Source organism: Sorex araneus, chromosome 1 (assembly GCF_027595985.1).
Source record: "Sorex araneus isolate mSorAra2 chromosome 1, mSorAra2.pri, whole genome shotgun sequence".
Taxonomy (NCBI): Eukaryota; Metazoa; Chordata; class Mammalia; order Eulipotyphla; family Soricidae; genus Sorex; species Sorex araneus.
Genome location: NC_073302.1, coordinates 151,166,885 through 151,178,086, shown reverse-complemented (window position 1 = coordinate 151,178,086; position 11,202 = coordinate 151,166,885). Strand labels below are relative to the sequence as shown.

Here is an 11,202-nt window from a genome sequence, read left to right as displayed (position 1 = left end):
ACCGGCTCCAGGAGGAAACCTGAAGCGGCCCGGCCTGCGCCGGCTCCGCCACCCCCTCCCCGCGCACACTGGCCGAGGCAGGCGCAGCCCCCGCCGGCCCGGAGGGGGCGCCCCGAGCCCCCCCCCCAACCCCCACCGCGGCCTGGCCAGGGCCTGCCCGCACCTGAAGGGAGCCGAGCCAGGCCCAGGGCGGCTCAGGCTGCCCCGCAGCCCAGTGTGACCATAGCAGCACAGAATAGGACCCCACTGGGGTTGGATTTTTTTTTTCCCCAAATGTGCAAATACCCTCTGATTTCTGGAGGCGCACGTACCCCGGGCCCAGGGCTTCACAAACTGGCGTTCTAACCCTCGCCTTCTTGCATGATGCAAGTGACCCCACGAGAAGGGATGATTCCAAAATTCACACCAAATCCGTAATTTGGCTTTTCGATGAACATAAACGAAAGGAAAGGGCCTCCTCTTTGTTTTTTGTTTTTCCTATTATAACTGATCCCGATCACCTGCCACTCCCACACACAACCGGAGCGGGAACGTGGCCCAAGGAAGCTGGCCAGTGAGGCCGAGAATCAGGAATCCCCTGGCCACCTGTCACCGTCATCTCTATTGGCCTTGACAGGTGGCGCTTCAGCTGGTCTCACCTTGAGGCCCCCAGCCCACAATACGGAGAAGGCAAAGCTGAAGGAGAAAGGACATTGCCCTATGTGCAGTCAATGTTGTTCCAAGGGAAGGTCCCTCGACGAAAGAACTTCCATTTACTTCTAGGAGAGTCTCTTTCCCCCAGCTATGAACCAAGTAGCCTTCAGGACTGTCTATTAAAATTTTATTTTCTTTAAAGAGAGGCCGGAGTGGTAGTACAGCAGGTGAAGCACTTGCGTGGCAAGCCGCCCACCTGGGTTCCATCCCTGGCACCTCTTTATGGTCCCTGGAGCCCGCCAGAGTTATCCCAGATCGTAAAGCCAAAAGTAAGCCCTGAGCATGCCGGGTGTGGCCAAAAAAACAAAAGAAAAAAATTGCTTTTTCAACCCTGGAGGGTGTATTGCGGAGGAACTGAATCAGCATGTGGAACAAAGTGGATTCCAAACTGGTAAATGAAATTCAAAATTCAGATTCTTTGGTAGCCTTTGTGATGATTCTCTTTTTTCTCTGTCACTAGTATTGAATGACCTTCTTTTCTTTTCTTAATCCATCCGTTTTGCTTTCATTAACCCTGTCAGATATGTTACTAGAAAAAACTAGGAAAATGTGGGAGGAGGAACATCTGTGATCAGAACCCAAACTCTTTTGGTAAAAAGACACAAGCAAATAAGACCAGCAATTGTTAGGATCTCACCAGACCAGGACATATAATCATGTAGATGCAGTTTTCTTGCCTTCTTCTAAGTGCTGAGCTTGATCAATATTTAAATAAGTCTTGGCTTTCAACTTCTCTAGGTTCAAATATTAAGCAAAGTGTACTCTAGCAACCTTAAAAGAAGTGTGTGAATGTATGAGGCAGGAAGCTAACAGTTGTGTCAACAGTCTTTTGCATCTGATTGATTTTACTGCTCAGATATAGGTCACTCAGGACACTGAGATAGTGTGAAGCTTGGCTGGGAAAGTGTTTGTCTAGAATCCAAAGATTATGCACTCAGTCCCCAGACAAAGAACCAAGAAACCAAGTCGATAATGCAGTTGGGGAAATACTTCACAGTGAATATTACACCAATGTCCCAACTCAGTTCTCTTTCCCAACTCTCCCATCTCCATTTATTCTTAGATATTTGTCTGTCCAGGCAGACTGCTCCATTTTCTTTGTTGGTCTGGTTTTTAACTGTAGCACTGTAGCACTATCATCCCCTTGTTCATCGATTTGCTCGAGCAGGCACTACTAACATCTCCATTGTGAGATTTGTTGTTACTGCTTTTGGCATATCCAATACACCACAAGTAGCTTGCCAGGCTCTGCCATGTAGGCGAGATACTCTCAGTAGCTTGCCAGGATCTCCAAGAGGGGTGGAGGAATAGAACCTGGGTTGGCTGCATGCAAGGCAAACGCCCTACCCACTGTGCTATTGCTCCAGCCTGGTTTTTAATTACCTCTAAATTTTGACAAAGCTTAATGACCTTCCACAGAATTTAGTACCTGAGTCAATTCACTGTCCTCTGTTGGAGAGTTACAGGTTCTTATCCCCTCTTCAACTTTCAAAAACAACCTGTTCTTTACCCTACCTCAATGATCTTCATAGTTCTAACACAAAGCACCTATCAAGTAAATGATATTTGTTTAAATGAGCTCTCACAGGGTCAGAGACATAGTACAGGGGTTTAGGTGCTTGCCTTGTATGTAGACAACTCAGGAGGGAGCCTTGGCACCATATTCAAACTCCCAAGCATCAACAGGAGTGATCTTTGAGCACAAAGCCAGGACTAAGCCCTAAGTACTGCCAGATATGGTAAAAAAATAAAACTAATAATAATAATAATAATAATAAAATTAAGTGAGCTATCATCAATTTTGCAGGAAGGAAATACTTTCCTTTCTTTTGTTCCTAGATACCCACACACACACTTACCCCTTGCTGTCGATGTGGTTGCAGTGATCATGCATTGCACACTTGCACACTCACCTGTCTGCCATGCTCACACATTCAAGAGGGAGGGGGGATTTGGGCCAAGCCTGTTGGCGCTTGAGAATTACTCCCCCACTCAGTATTCAGTGCCAAGGTGTGCACCAGGCCCTCCCATATTGAAGCACACACTCCAGCTCTGTGAGTGCCCCCCCAGGCCAGCACCCACACATTTGTAGTCATGATGCACACCAGGGCTCACACATCAGTTGGTGGTGCCCACAGAGGTTGGCATTCTTTTATGTTCAAGCACATACTTAATGGAGGCACGGAAGCTATGGTTTGTGGTGCTCATGCATGTATTGGCCAAAGGTCACACTTCTTGGTCATAGAGCTCACACATCTTTCCGTTGTGCTATACACCAGAGGGCTGCACCCCTTTGTGTGGTACTCATGTATACTTGATCATAATGCAGCTGGAAGTTGACTGTGGCACTAGGGATCAAAGACAGCAGAACTGCCAGGCTCACACTCAGTGTACATGGGTGCTGGGTTTTTGAACTTGTGAACACTCATTTGCCAAGCAGAACTGTAAGCCCCTGTGCTATTTATCTGGGCCCACAAACAGTTCTTTTTTCTTTTCTTTTTTTTCTTCCTTTTTTGTTTTTGGTTTTTTTGTTTTGTTTTGTTTTGGAGCCATACCCAGTGATGCTCAGGGGTTACTCCTGCCTCTGCACTCAGGAATACTCCTGGCAGTTCTTGGGGGATCATATGGGATGCAGAGATAAAACCCAGGTAGGTCGTGTACCAAGGCAAGTACCCTACTCACAGTATGATCGCTCAGCCCTTCAAACACTTCTTTAATGGATTATAACCACTCCCAATTCTATCATCAGCTTAATTTTTCCCTTCTCTTCCTTCTATTCCTAATGCCAATAATTCTCAAATATTGAATAACTATAAATCTCATGTTTGGCCATATAAATTCAGAAATTATTAGGGTTTCCTAAATAAAAAAAATACTTTAGGAGATATGCATATTTTCCTAAATAAAAGAGAATAGGATTGATTTCAGTTTGAGGGTGGTTGGAGGGCACATTTTTAAGTTAGGAATAGAATAACGTTGGGGACGATTAATCTTTTCAAGCCTCTGTTTTTTTTTTAATCTTTCAAACAGGCGTAAAAATCATATGTATATGGTAAGCCTGGGAGACGGCTCAAATTGTGGAGCACATAAGTGGCATATGTAAGGTTGGGGATTCAATTCCCAGCATTGCCTGGTTCCTGGAGAACCAGTCCCCCAAGCACTGACCTGCAGATCCCCAGGAGTGAGTCCTGAGATACCCCAGCACATTATATATAACAATATATATAACTATATATATAGTATCTGACATCGGGAGGATTAAATGACTAAAGATGATGATGAGTCACATAATATTGATGCATGAAATCATGGCAATTATTTCAGAGTATGGATACATTTGAATAGATTAGAGCTTATATATACTTAATAGAGCATATCAGACTCTGAGCAGAAACTAGTTCTGGATCCTACACTTGGCTGCTCAGGCAAAGGAGGTCAGGGAACACAGAGGAAAGAGGCCAACTTGATCAAAACCAGGGGACCAATCATGTGGGGAAAGGCTCACAGTTCTCCTGCAGGCTACAAATTAGCATTACCTGGGAAGCTTCAAAAACAAACAAACTTGATTCCCACAATAAACCTACTCCAGGCAAGTTATTTGAGAATTCCTAGGAAATGGACCCCAGGCACTTGGGTGTTGTTATTCTATTTCTTAATCCCTAATGGAATTACCCAGTGGTCTTCTCAAGTTGGGAACAGCTACACTGAAAGAACTGGATTCATTGTCCCTGGAGAAGGTGAGGCCAACCCCCTTGCAGAGAGGCTAAGGGAATCAGTTCTACACTTTCCACAAACCATGAACAATCCCATTCAAGTTTCAGGCCAGTGATATTTCAATGCAATATGCAGGTGAATCGCCTGGAGAGATTGCCAAAATACACATTTGGCCCAGTATCCTCTGAACTCTGGCATACTGCATTGCCAACGAATTCCACATGATCATGATGCTACTGATTGTGGGCCATATCCTGTGGAGAGAGACGTTAGACCCTAATTGAACATAAATGAGGTTACATGAGAAGTCTTGACATCTCCCAATTTTTAAAATCAATTAATATTTATTGTGCAAGGCAAAAGCCCTACCTGCTGTTCTATCGCTCCGGCAAAGAAAATATTCTAGTATGTAAAATTCACAGATTAGAATTGGTAATGATGCAGATTTGGGGGGTAGGAGGCCACCCTTAGCTGTGTCTGCTTCCAGCTCTGTGCTCAGAAATAGCTCAAAGTCCTTCAGTGCCTGGAAGGTAATGCAGTGCGAGGAGGGATAACCCAGGCCTCCTGCAGGTGAAGGGTGTGCTCGGCCCATGATGTTTTCTCTTTGACCCTTATTTTATTTTTTATGGAGGAAGGGGATCATGAAGTCAAAAGTGCCTCTGGCTCACAAAAGTTGTCAGCGTGTAGAAAGTTCATTTTAGCCTAGTCTTAGGAAAGCACATGACGACTATTTTAGGTGATATTTGTATATTTATATTTACACAAAAAGCAAGATATGTAGGGTTGAATTAGCATTTCCCACAGAAAACATTTAGAGAACACTGGAAATATTCAATGGGGTGGGGGGTGGGGGCTGGGGGGGTGGGGAATGTTTTCCAACTGATGGCTGTAGATCTAAAATTCAATCATTTAAAATGCCATGTAATTGATCCAGCAATTGATTCAAACTCTTAGGCATTTAGCAAAAAGATATGAAAATACTAATTTGGGAAGATTTTTGCACCCCTATGTTCACAATTGTGCTAGTCACAATAGCCATGACCTGGACTCATGGACAGATGCCTGGATAAAGAAGCAGTGGCCTATGTGTGCTCAATGGAATACTCCTCTGCCACACTGCACATTGTGTCACTGGGGTCAAAATAGATGACAAGAGAGGTAACTAAAGTGTGTGAAATAAGTAAGTAAAGAAGTAGAAGACAATTATTGAACAGTTTCATTTCTATGGAATATAAATTATTAAAGTCAATGGACTGGCAAGAAATGAAACTAATTTCATGGAAAGTCTGATGGTTACCACAGGGACAGAGGTGAAGGGAATGACTGGAAAGTTTGGGGGGAGGTGGGTGTGGTGGATTGTTCTCAGGTGTTACTCTATGTCCGTGAAGTCCTATTATACTGTACGCTAATGATAGGTCTATTTTAAAAGGGAAACTCTAAATAAATGACAGAGAAAATCAAATAAAATTCTACCAGCAGGGAGTCAGTCCACCTCCTTAGTCAATCTCTATTATCCTTCCTATGATGCCCTTTCTTTATAATATTGACCCTTTTTCTGGACCAATGACATTGACCCTCTGAATCCAGGACCATATCTCAGGAACTTCTCTGATGAGAGTCTCTAAAAGAAGTAAATATGGTTCCCTAAGCACAATCAGTAGTGATCCTTGAGCCAGGAATAAACCCTGAGCACCACCGGGTGTGGCCCAAAACCACAAACAATGACAAGAAGAAAATAAAATGACGAGAGAGCCATTTTTATAGAGTACTGATTTTAACCAGTTCCTCAGTTCTCAGTTCCTTAAGATTGAGATGTGACCATTTGTGTCTAAACATATTGTATCCACCACATAAAGTAACTCCCATGGGGGGGGGATATTGTTTTACTATCCACTATGATGGTCATTAATATATGTAACTACTTAAATTAAGATTGAAGGGCTGGAGTGATAGCACAATGGGTAGGGCATTTGCCTTGCACGCGGCCGACCCGGGTTCGATTCCCAGCATCACATATGGTCCCCCAGCACCGCCAGGAGTAATTCCTGAGTATATAGCCAGGAGTGGCCCTTGTGCACCGCCGGGTATGACCCGAAAAGCAATAATTAATTAATTAATTAATTAAGATGGAATTAAATTTAACATCAGTTCCTCATTACACTAGCTACATTTTGAGTGCTCAAAATCACCTGTTTCTGGGCTGGAGAGATAGACCGGGGGTAAGGTGCTTGTCTTATAGTCAACCAATCCCAGCTCAGATACCCAATACTACCTGTAGTCCCAAGCACTGCCTGACCACAGAGTCAGGAATAATCTTTGAGTACTGGCTGCATATGGCCCAAACTCCCCCAAATAGAAAAGTGACCTATTCCTACTGAACAACACAGAGAATATCACCTCAGAAAGTTTTCTTGGACAGAGCTTTTTCAAGAAGGCTTGCATGAAGGAAGGACCCATCTTCGTAGACCTTCTAAAATGTGAGGACAGCTTAGGAAATAGGTAGGCCATAGCTTAGGCACACCTTTTCCCTGTTATTGTTTGTGTTTGTTATCTGAGCCACAACCACAAAGATTATATGCTGTCCTACTCTTCTTTAAACCTCTCACACAACTTTCCAGGAAACCAATGCTTGGTTGGGAATACCCTGCCATACCAGGAGTGTGGCCTGGAAGGATTCTGGCCACACTCTCTGGCTCTTTCTTATTTGTGAAGGACCTGTGTGACCAATTATTGATCCAACCTTGGAACTGCAAATGTGCACCCTAGGATCTAGAACTAAGGTTTTACTGTCTGAATCTGTCTCAGGCAGTAACTCCATAGTTGCCTCTCTGACCTGTTGGTTTATTTTTTCTTCTCAGCTCATCTCCAACTGTCCTCAAGTTGTAGCTGACATTTTAAATTTCACACCAATTCATCAACCCCTTTTTGACCTCCAGGGCACAACTGAACAAGTCGGGCCTCATAAATAGTGGCCCAACTACATGTATCTATAAATTTCCCAGCGCTCAGCATTTTGTTCTAAGAGCATCATGGGCGTATTCAGGAATGATGTGTGGGGCAGAGCTGTTCACTACCTAGCATTTCTGCTCTCCCGCACCTATATTCAAGAACATTCTCATGAGCATATTAATTCTCAGTCTACAGCAAGTTTGCACAGTTATATAATAAAGGCACTTCAAAAAGACCTGATAATTGAGGTACTAATACCACTTTAATTAGGGAGGTGCAACTATTTGCTGATAATTTGGGTGGGAAGTAATGGGTGTGCAATAGTCACATGGACTGTGATTAAGTTTGAGACTTCTGGTGACATGACAGATGGTGAGAACGAAGCTCAGTCTTCTGCACGTGATGTCATTGGGAAACCTCAAAATGCACATAGAGCTTCAGGCAACAATTACTCATTGAAGATGATCAAAGATCCTGTTTTTCCCTTTACGCAGGGAGGAGGCAGAGGGAGTGCAAAGATAGGAAAACCTCCCAATAAATTGGTATGAATCAGTTTCCAAAAATACAAACCTGTATATTAAATTTCACTTTTTCAACCATTTTTATTGAGGTGCTAAGATTTACATTACTGCTAATTATACTTTTGATAAAAATATCATTGGGCTGGAGCAATAGCACAGCGGGTAGAGCGTTTGCCTTGCATGCGGCCAACCTAGGTTCAATTCCTCCACCCCTCTCAGAGAGCCGGACAAGCTACCAAGAGTATCTTGCCCGCAGAGCCTGGCAAGCTACCCGTGTTGTATTCAATATGCCAAAAACAATAACGACATAGACTTGTTACTGTTGCCCGCTGTTGACTTGTTACTGGTGCCTACTTGAGCAAATCCATGAGCAACAGGTGATACAGTGATTCAGTGAGTGACACAAATATCATTCTGTTATTTTGATACAAAGAACACCACCCATCAGCAGAGAGCCTTTGTCCCTCCACCATTATCTCAACATTTTAAAATTCATTCAGATCCATTTGATTGTCCATAAATGAAACCTAAAAATTAATTCCTGCCACTATTGTATCTAAGAATCTTTTCTACAACCTAAATGAAGTATTCTGCAGTTTCTGAATTCAACCCAGAATACAAGATCTCAACAGTCAAGGCATAAAAGATAGAAAAGTTTAAAAATTCAAGTGTTGAAGATAAAATTGAGAAAACATTCCATGGAGTATATTCACTTGAGAGAAGACAAATACACAGGAAATGTGAAATCAAAGACAAACTTTTCAGGACCAGTCTCACATATTAATATCCCACTTTCAGGAGTAAAGAGAAAGGCAAGTAGAAAACATTGATTCGGGCCAGAGAGCTAGCACAGGGCTTAGACACTGAATTGCCTACAGCCAACTCTAGTTCAACCCCCAAGCAGAAGCAGAAGTGGAAGAGGGAGAGAAATCAAAGGAGGAAAATGATAAGAAAAAAGAGGAATAAGAAGGGTAAGAAGGAGAGAAAGGAGAGGAAGGAGAAGGAGAAGAAAGAGAAGAGGAGGAGGAGGAGGAGAAGAAGAAGAAAGAGGAGGAGGTGGAGAAGGAGGAGGAGGGGGAGGAGAAGGAAAATTATCAAAAATAAAATGTTTAAGCTCAGAATTCAGAACCACATACATTTAGTTCTAAAAGTATATTCTAAAGATACATATAAGGACAGAAGATACAAATACAACTAACTATACTCAGTGCAACATTTTTACAATAGCAAAATTGAAAATAACCTAACTCTTGATGTGATGATTTGCTTGAATCGATTTTTGGTTTGTTGGTTGGTTGATATGTTGGTTTGTGCCACATCTCACTGTGCTATTTCTGATTCTGTTCTCAGGAGTCACTCCCAGTAGTGCTCAGAGGACTAGACAAAGCCTGATTGAATAACAGGCCTCCTGTATGCACACTCAGATATATCTCTCTGGCCCCTTAATTAGATCAATTGTGGAACATTTATATTTTGTAGTTATTTTGAAAAATAATAATCACTGTATCACTGTCATCCCATTGTTCATCTATTTGCTCTAGCGGGCATCAGCTGAGTTAGTTAATAATTAATAGTTATTAATTAATAACAACTTATTAATTAATTAGTAGTTAATGAGACATTAGTCTCCATTGTGAGACTTGTTGTTACTGTATTTGGAATATAGAATAAGCCATGGGTAGCTTGCCAGGCTCTGCCATGTAGGCGAGATATTCTCGGTAGCTTGCCAGGCTCTCCCAGAGGGACAGAGGAATAGAACCCGTGTTGGCTGCGTGCAAGGCAAATACCCTACCTGCTGTGCTATGGCTCTTTAACGTACTATATTGAAAGATGTCCTAGATATAGATTTTATGAGGAAAGCAAGTTGCTGAACAGTATGTTCACAAGCACCAAATATAAAATAAATAAAATGTTTCTATATTAATAGATATTTGTAAATGCACTGTAGCCAGTCTATACATCTATTCTCTAAGGAGGAGAGTGGCTAGTTGGGGTCAGGGGATGGAGGGGTGTGTAATGAACTTTCATTTGGTACTTACATACCTCTATATTGCTAAGGTTTTCTTTTAGGCTTCGTGTATTTCTTCTGTAATTTTTGTTATCTGTTTGGGGTGTCGCACCTAGCAGTGCTCAGGGATTATTTGTGCCTCTGTGCTTAGGGCATGCTCAGAGGATCATGTACAGTGCCAGGGATCCAACCCAGCTCAGTGGGATACAAAGCAAACATCTTAACCCACATACTATCTCTCCAGCCCTCTTCTGTAACTTTTAAAAATAAAAATGAGGGGCTAGCGCGATAGCACAGCGGGTAGGGCGTTTGCCTTGCACGCAGCCGATCCGAGTTCGAATCCCAGCATCCCATATGGTCCCCTGAGCACCACCAGGGGTAATTCCTGAGTGCAGAGCCAGGAGTAACCCCTGTGCATCGCCAGGTGTGACCCAAAAAGCAAAAAAAATAATAATAATAAAAAAAATAAAAATGAGTAGTTCTAGTGAGTCCTTCCATTCAGGTAGAAGGAACCGCTTCCGGGTGGCTGCTGACTGGCACCTACTGGATCCTCTGGGAGCCATGTCTACCTTGTCCCCATCACTCTTAACCCGGGTGATTGTTACATGGTGGTTTAACCTGGACCGACCCTGAGTGGAGGAGTCTGAGCTACAGCAGCAAGAACAGCAGGATCAGGCCTGGCTCTAGTGCATTGCAGAGAAAGACAATAACCTGGTACCTATTGGCAAGCCGGTTTCAGAGCACTGTGATGATGAGCAAGAGGAAGATGAAGATGACAATGAAGACAGTTAAGAGGACTCTGGGGATGCCGAGGATATGCAAGAAGACATGAATGACTCTAATGAATCCCCTGATGAAAGTGAGGTCAATGAGGTGGACGTGGAGGGAAGCGATCAAGAAACAGACCAGTGGATGATCTAGGCTGACCAGACACAGTGGCTTCTGGCAGATTCCAGGCCAGCCCGGACCAGCCTGACTCCCCTGCAGAGCCAGTGGATTGCCCCAGTGCCTGGAAACTCACCCTCAGGCAACATCTCAGCTTGTTGCCCAGAGCTAGTCTCAGCCCCCCAGATCATCATTCTACCCCTGAGTCCCCAGAGGCTGAGCCCAACCCACCTTTGTGGCCAGTACCTCCCTGCTCAGTTATCAGGCCTCATAAAGAGTTTCTTTGTGACTCTCTAATACAGATACGGGACTGACTTCTGCCCTCCTCACCCCAAAATAATTATGAGGAAATCACTTCTAATATAACGTATAGGACAAAAACGTTTTGCCCCTTCCAGACAGCAAAAGATTATAAGAGCCAAGGGTTCAAAG

The 11,202-nt window shown here is 43.4% G+C and overlaps 1 pseudogene; it reads left to right on the top strand.

Annotated features, from left to right (window-relative positions):
• Window positions 1-10,443: 10,443 nt before the first annotated feature.
• On the top strand, window positions 10,444-10,806 carry LOC101547774 (anaphase-promoting complex subunit 15-like; annotated as a pseudogene).
• The last annotated feature ends 396 nt before the right edge of the window (window positions 10,807-11,202 follow it).